The sequence below is a fragment of the Sphaeramia orbicularis genome, chromosome 18, assembly GCF_902148855.1.
Source record: "Sphaeramia orbicularis chromosome 18, fSphaOr1.1, whole genome shotgun sequence".
NCBI classification, from domain to species: domain Eukaryota; kingdom Metazoa; phylum Chordata; class Actinopteri; order Kurtiformes; family Apogonidae; genus Sphaeramia; species Sphaeramia orbicularis.
Window position 1 is genome coordinate 2863492 of NC_043974.1, and position 8539 is coordinate 2872030.

Below are 8539 nucleotides of genomic sequence, written 5' to 3' on the forward strand. Positions count from 1 at the left end.
TGAAGGACTGACTGAGTACATTTTGCTGAGGTGTTTTGTAAACTGACCTCCATTGTACTTGGTTGGAATAACAGTAATGCTGCAGAGAAGTGAGGCTTGTTCGTCAGGTTGAACCGGGGCAAAAGAAACTCCTTTCTGCAGAAGTGCGTGGCACTTTCAGATTGAATTCTGTGTATGGCGTCTTCATCCACATGTGTGTGCATCCGAGTGAGCAGAAAGTGGCAGCGATACAGTGTATGAACACACAGTGAACTGAAAATGAAACTGTAAAGTACAGAACGGGTTCGCAACAGTAGGGTCGGTTTACTTTTATCTGCTAATATACTGTGTGGGCTGGGTATCGGCAAGAATGTGGAGATACGACACAAATCACAATACTAGGATCACGATACGATAAATCACGATATATCATAATACTGTTAAAAAGGCTTTTTTTAATATATATAAATTAATTATTTCCTTGAAGAATTGAATTACATCAGAAATCTGCACAAATACTAAACAAATTTTTATTTGATCCCAACACGATCTAATGTTCTATCACCAAATGTTCCAACTGTGTTCAAACTGAAATTCTGTTTTACAGACATTCCAGTTTCAGATCCTGTTCAAATGTTCAGATTCTATTAGTTCACAACTAACATCAGAACAGGATTGGAGTTCAATCCCAACAAAGGAACCAACATTATTGAATAAAAGAGTGTGAAAGAATAATAAATAAAAATATGAACAAAAAAGAAAAACCAACAAAACTAAAATGAACCTCCACAATATCTCCATTTGAATAAACACCTAAAATATCAATACAGTACTTTTTAATCTTGATACAGTGTTGTGAAATGAAATATTATTTGATCAGTACAGGATCTAATGCTGTGTCACAAAAACAAAAAATCTAATTCTTCTAAGTTTTCAAAGGAACTAAATTCTGCCTCTCAGACAGTAAAAAGTGCTTTTAGGATGCTTCAAATAAACATCATTTAATAAAAACGTGTTAAATAAATAAAATATAAACCAAAAAAATGAACCTCCGCCAAAACTGCATTTGAACAAATACCTAAAAATATCGATACCGTGCTTTTTAATATCGACACAGTATTGTGAAATAAAATATTGCGATATATTGCAGAACCAATATTTTGTTACAGCCCTAGTGAAGACCTTTTTTTCATTAATTAAACAATTTATTTATTTCAAACAAAAGAAACAAAATAAAACAAAACAAAGCAAATTAAGACAAAAAATAACATTTAAATGAACACAATCTTTCTTCTAGCACATACACGTCTGAATTCTGCAAAAGGAGGAAGAAGAAGTTTAAACATATTTAATCCAACCCCTCGGTGCTTTTACACCTTTATCACTAACGTTATACAAGAATCAAACAATAAAATTTCCCTAATTTTAGCATCGAACCACAACTAATCCATACTGCAGTAACTGAATTCCACACACCAGTCTGTTCATGTCAGTGCAGTCAGACAAACAGACTCAACAGTTCAACAGTTTTCTTCAATAATTCCAGCAGATTTATCAGTTCAACATTCTCCATAAACAAACAGGCCTCACTGTCATTATTAAACACTGGACCTCACAGGACTCAATTCTTTATGTCTTTTTTTAAACTGAATTATGTTTGATACTTGTTTTATCTCCACAGATGGTGATACAGAAACTTTTTAACCTAGTGCGTACTTTATGAATCTGTAAATTTAATTTCCCCTTAAATCATAGCCTCCCTCTCTTTCACTAAACATTTCTTGAATATTGCCCAGCTGTCAGTTATTCTTTGCTTTATACATTATTTAAATAGTTTTGAACTCCGCAAAGTCAATGATTTTTAAAGTTTTAGATCACAGATGTCAAACATGCGGTCCGGGGGCCAAAACCAGCACACCAAAGGGTCCAGTCAAAAATAATATCATAATAACCTATAAATAATGACAACACCAATTGTTTCTCTTTGATTTAGTGCAAAAAACATTAAATTATGAAAATATTTACATTTACAAACTATCCTTTAACAATAAAATGTGAATAACCTGAACAAATATGAACAACCTGAAATGTTTAAAGAAAATTCAGTGCAATTTTAACAATTTTCTGCCTGTTACTAAATGTTTTGTGCCTTTGTAGATCTGATCCATAATACACATGTATAAATGATAAGTCGAGGCAAAATATTGATAAGATCATATTTATATTTCTTAAAAAATTTAATTTTTTTCAGGTTAATTACATCCTTTTTGTTTGGATAGTTTGTAAATTGGCTAAAATGTGCTCACAGCTCTTCTTTGTGTCTGTGTTCATATTAAATCAATCTCAGTGAATCCAAAGGAACTTTGTGTTGGTAAATGACAGTTGTTCAAATGGACAGGATTTCAGTTCTGTTCAACATGTTGATGCTCATATGAACTATGTTTTCAGCTCAAAAATGTCCAATTTCAGCACAATTAATGCTATATTTTCATGTCACAAATGGACAAGTTCTATTTGAACTGAATTTCTCTGAAAAACAAATCTTCTCTTCTTTTGGATTCCCCAGTTTTTCTTCCCAGATTCTCTCCTCCATATCACATGTTTTATTTGTACAGGTTCAATCTGGAGTATGGTGCTGATCCATCCTGCTTCTGTTCCACCAATACATACATGAAGAATGGCACACAGCACTGTTTACATCAACAGTTTTCTAATAATAAGCATTTTTACAAAGAAAGAACAATTCTATATTGTTCTTTCCTCTTTAGTCTGATGCTAAACTATCCAATAAATAATAGTGCTCCTAGTTTTTGCACAGGGATCATTAGTGTAAACGCTGACATGGCTGCAGAGCATCAGTATGATGGGATCCACAACATTACAAACAATTTGAACATTTATGAAGAAGAGCAGAATTATCACTAGTAAGTCTATAAGTTTATTCCTAATAAAGTACTGGTACTGACCAGAGCATCATGGGTAATGTCACGTCTGTCCACCAGCAAAAGTTTTCACATACACGTGCTATTCCAAATCCAATATTTATGAAAATAGAGCTTCCACTGTCAGAGAATATCAGTAGTCTGTGCACAAATGGATTAGCATTATTTACACACACTTCTATGACTGTAGGACAACTGTTTGTTTTTTTGAAAAAAATGGACACTCATTTGACCCCCGAAGGAAATTTTTGCCGAAATGTAAATATTGGCATAATTGAATGTCATTTTTTTTGCACTAAAACAATTTGGAGTTGTCATTATTTATTGGCTATCATGCTATTATTTTACTGGTCCGGCCCACTGCAGATTAAATTGTGCTGAATACGCCCCCCCCCCCCCCCCCCCCCCCCCCCCCCAGATGAAAATGAGTTTGACAGCCCTGACATACATGTTCTGTCTCATCCCACATGCAGCTGTTTTATTCCCTGCGTACGTACACCTCTGTGGTCTAAACACTTCCATCCTGACATGACTGTTGTCTGTTTTTTCACTCAGTGTCTGTAACTGTCAGAGGTCTGCCTGTGAAGGAGCGCTGCAGTCTGAGGACAGCAGGAGGTGCAGGACGTGTCTATGCATGGTATGTTGTCAGGGCTGTTGGAGAAGTTTGACTGGACTGGACTCCTCCTTCCACTCCTTTTACTTTGACATCCCTCTCCTAACTGTCACCCTCCCTTCTTTTGTCTTTAAATACTCTTTCTCTGTTTGCTGTTTCAATTAAAAAGGTAAAGAAGAACATATTTGTCTTTGAAATTTTATTCGTCTTTTTTTGTGAACACACAAATCCACTTTGTTTGACAATCTAAAACTGTCAAACTCATGTTAGTTCAGTTCCACATTCAGCTAAATTACATCTGCAGTGGGCCGGACCAGTAAAATAATAACAGAATAATATATAAATTATGTCAAATCCAAACTTTTCTCTATGTTTTACAGTGAAAAAAGTAAAATTACATGATGAAAATGTTTTACATTTACAAACTATCCTGTCAAACAATGTGAATAACATGACCAAACTGAAAAAATAAGTGCCATTTTAACATTATTCTGCTTTAGTTTATCATTTCCACATGTACATTATAACTTACAGATCACAGTGGATCTACAAACACACAAAATATCTAGTTAAAGGTGGAATATTAATAAAATTGCACTTCTCTTAAGACATTTCAGGATGTATTTTCATTTACAAAGAGAAAAAAAAATGAGTTGTTAGTATTTATAGGTTATCATGACATTGAATTGGTCTGAATGTGGAACCTGAACTAAAAGGATTGTTCATATTTTAGTGTAATTTTTACATTTCACAAATTCATCCCAGGGACCAGACCGGACCCTTTGGGGGGCTGGATTTGGGCCCCGGGCCGCATGTTTGACACCTGTGAGCTAAAGAGTAACTTTTCAGTGAGATATAAGAACTGATTTTTAGCCAATAGAGCTGGAAAATCTGATTTAAAGAAATCTTACCAAGTTCATTTTCACTGGTTCCATTGGCAGATTTTTTGCTCGTATTAAGCAAAAAATTTAATAAAATATTGAATTAAGCAAAAAAAATAATAATTTGACAATGGAACAAGTGAAAATCATCTTCGTAAGATTTGTTGAAATCAGATTTTCCAGATCTATTTTCTATAAATCAGTTCTTCTGTCTCACTGAAAAGTTCCTCTTTTGGTGATTCTGTCTGATTTTAAGTGTGATGACATATTTGGACTAGAAATGAGACAAATACATTTGGTCACATTTAGATTTTTTGCAGTGAACCTGCTTCGAGTGTGTGTGACAGACTGCAGTGGGACGTAGAAGAGTGAACGGTTGGATGTGAATGAATTTTTTTATATAGATGGAGTTATAGAAATGCATTTTACTGCTTTTTGTACATTTTAGTTTATATTAATGTCTGTTTTTTTAATGATAACATCAGACTGCCCAGGTACTACAGGTGGAAATTAGCACTAGTGCCACAACCTGGTACAAAACATCTGTCCTGTTTAAGGTTCATGTCGATTGTATGGAAGAGGATTAGGGCCAGTGGGGAAAAAAAAAAAAATTTAATTAAGGTCCAATATATACTTTTTTTATTTTAGTATCCTCCTCAGACCCAGGAAATGTCAGCAAAGTACAAGCTTTATTTGTTTTTTATTAAATAAGTCCCCATATTGGAAACATCCTGATGCAACAGTTTTTTCAGATGCAGTTTTTAATTTTTTTATGGAATGTCCTTTGTGGTGGACAGTTCTCTTTTCTTTTTCTTTTTTTTTTGTATGAAGTTTTGAAACTCTTGTCCACAAATGTGGACAGAAAACCCATATCTGAGTCTGAGGAGGTTAAGGAAACTTTGTAGATGAAAACCTGATCATAATATAATTTGACTTTCTTCACCGTTCTTATTTGACTGGTTGGGCCCACTGCAGATCATATTGGGCTGAATGTGGAACTGAACTAACATGAGTTTGACAGCCCTGCACCATAGCTGGCTTTGAGGAGGTTATTCTGAGAAAAAAGCCAGAATTCTGACTTTTTTCTCAGAATTCGGACTTTAATCTCAGAATAATAATAATTTAAAAAATTCAAACAGCTAGAATTCCAAGATTCAAGTTAGAATTTGGAGAAAAAAGTCAGAATTCTGACAGAAAAATAAGAAAAAAATGTATTGGACCTTAATTTTTTGTTTTCCCAGTAGCCCTAATCCTCTTACGTAATATTGTGCATTGTCCCTGTCTAAATAAATAAATAAATAAATGTGTCAAACAGGAGTAAATCAGTTGAGAGTTCCAACTGAAGAACTGGATGACATAATACTGAACACATCCAGCTACATTCTTCAGTGGCTGTGACGACTGTTGGGGTCACATTAATAATGTTGTTAACTTTGGGGAATTTAGAAACACCTTTAACACTGTTTCACATGGATGACTTTATGTACTGTTTATTTCCTGTCGTAGATTTTCATCACATCATCCTTTACATTAGTTGTTTTTGCAGCGTTGAACTGAACATGCATGTTTATTTCTCAGTCTCTTTTCTCCAGATACAACAGTAAAGTATGAACAGCAGGAAAAACCAAAGTTTCAGCGGTGAAAACAGCTGATCTAAACCAAAGTGCTGGTATTTATTTAGTCTGACCTTCCTTTTACTCTGAACATGTCTTTAATCCTTTTGTTCACTTTCTGATTTTTGATTATCCAACACAGGTCAGATGTTTCTAACAGTTTTTGCTGTTTCTTGTCATGGGGTCAGAGGTCAAACTGAATACTGACTCTAACCTTTAACTCATTTAGTTCGGTTTCTGGGTCTTCTAAGGCTGTGTACAGATTTCTTATGTTTTCTTGTCGTATCTGAAAAAAAAAAGACAGAAATAAATATGTATGTTCATTTCAGTGCTGCAAAAACAGCGAATCTAAAGGACGACCAAATTCATTTACTTTTGGTTTCTTTCACATTTTACTAAGTATCCCAGTTCTGTCAAACTCATGTTAGTTCAGTTCCACGTTCAGTTCAGTTTGATCTGCAGTGGGCCGAACCAGTAAAATAATACCAGTGAAAAAAGTCCAATTCAATTATGATCAGGTTTACATCTACAAAGTTTCCTTAAAAATCTGAATAACATGAACAACTTGAATTGTCTTAAGAAAAACAAGTGCAATTTTACCAATATTCTGCCTCAGTTTATCAGTTTATCATTTACACATGTACATTACAATCACACAAAACATTTAGTAACAGACAGAATATTGGTCAAACTGCATTTACTTTTCTTTAGAAATTTCCGTTTGTTCATATTTATTCAGCTTATTCACTTTTTTTTATAAAAGTATAAATTGGTAAGGTAAACATTTTCATGTAATTTTACTTTTTTACACCAAAAAAACAAAGAGGGAATTTGGGCTTGTCATTATTTATAGGTTGTTCTGATCATATTTGACTGGTTCTGACCCACTGGAAATCTAATTAGACTGTATGTGTCTGTATGTGGAACCTGAATTAAAGGATTTTAACACCTCTGATTGTTCATATCTCCAGTGCAATTTTTGCATTTCACAAATTCATCCCAGGGGCCGGACTGGACCCTTTGGTGGGCTGGATTTGGCCCCCGGGACGCATGTTTGACACCTGTGCAGTATCCCATCTTTATTTGGAATTGGGCTGTTCTTCTCAATACACTTGTGCGATGTGGTTTTCTTACACTGTCCCAGTTCAGATGATTCCCTTGTTCCCTGAGTGTACAATTCTCCTTGTGTAAATTCAGAGTAACAGCGCCCCCAGTCTGTAAAAACCCGGAAGTGCAACAGAGCTGGACGTGGTCCCTCCCTCCTGGACCGTACAGCGCCACATGTTGTCACAGGTTTTCCTACTGTTTACTGTCTTTTGTTTTGGAAGTAATGGAACAGAAAAAGGTGATACCAACCTAAAAAAGGCTGTGGATTCAACAGCTAACCTACCATGTGACCTGACTGTCTGCCTGAAAAGTGTCCCAGACTGAGTCACCTGAGGCTTTTATACTTGGGTTTCCCTTCAGCAGCCTTTGTCTCTCTCTCTCTCTCTCTCTCTCTCTCTCTTTTCCGTTGGTGTTACTGGGTCAGCGTGCATACTTCTGCTTTTACAGACTGTTCTAGCTCAGATGGGTGGGAGCACAGGTCAGGTGACATACCTGTGTGCATGTTAACGCTGACAAACGCTCAGATGACAGTGTGTGTCTATATTTAGTCCAGTTGAACCGGTGTGGTGGCGTTCTTCCCTTTAATATCTCTGGGGATGATATCTGTACAGAAAACTGCACACCTTTTCACAGGTATCACCTTTGATAATATTCAACATTCACAGCAGCACATATTTTCTGCCATTGTATCCATGCATTTTCTGAGAAGTTCAACCCTAATGTCATTCCACGCTCTCAGAAGCTCATTCCAGAGTTTGCTTAGATTCAGAAAACTGTATTTATCCCTCAAGGGCAGTTCATTTGCAGTTTACCACAGACATCAGCCCACATCCAAAGTGCAATGTGACAAACATAAATAAATCAGTGCACAAATACAGGATTATTGAAAGCAACTACGAACAAATGCATTTAAATAATCAACAATGAACAATCAATAAATACCAATGCAGACTAAAAGACCCTATTGGTTCTGCTAACATAAAAAAAATCAGATAAAATGACTAAAGTGGCTTCTGTCAGAGTTTAAAAGTGTGACAGCTGAAGGAACTAGAAAAGCACTCAGAGAGTGCAGACCTCCACCAAACCCCCCCCCCATCACTACCAAAATGTAATCATTTGTTCCTTGTGCCAGTATCAACATTTACTGAATTTTTCATCCAAATCTGTCCAGAACTTTTTGAGTTATCTTGCACACGGACAAACAAACAAACAAACCAACACCGGCAAAAACAGAACCTCCTTGGCGGAGGTGATAAAAATTTTAATAATAGCTTTATTTATATAGAACCTTTTTAAAAACAAAGTGCTTTTGACAGACAAGTAAAGGGCACAACAGCAGGATACAAGATGTAAGTAGAAACACGAAAACAGAAGCAACACAATAGGAGAGATGTGGACAACAAA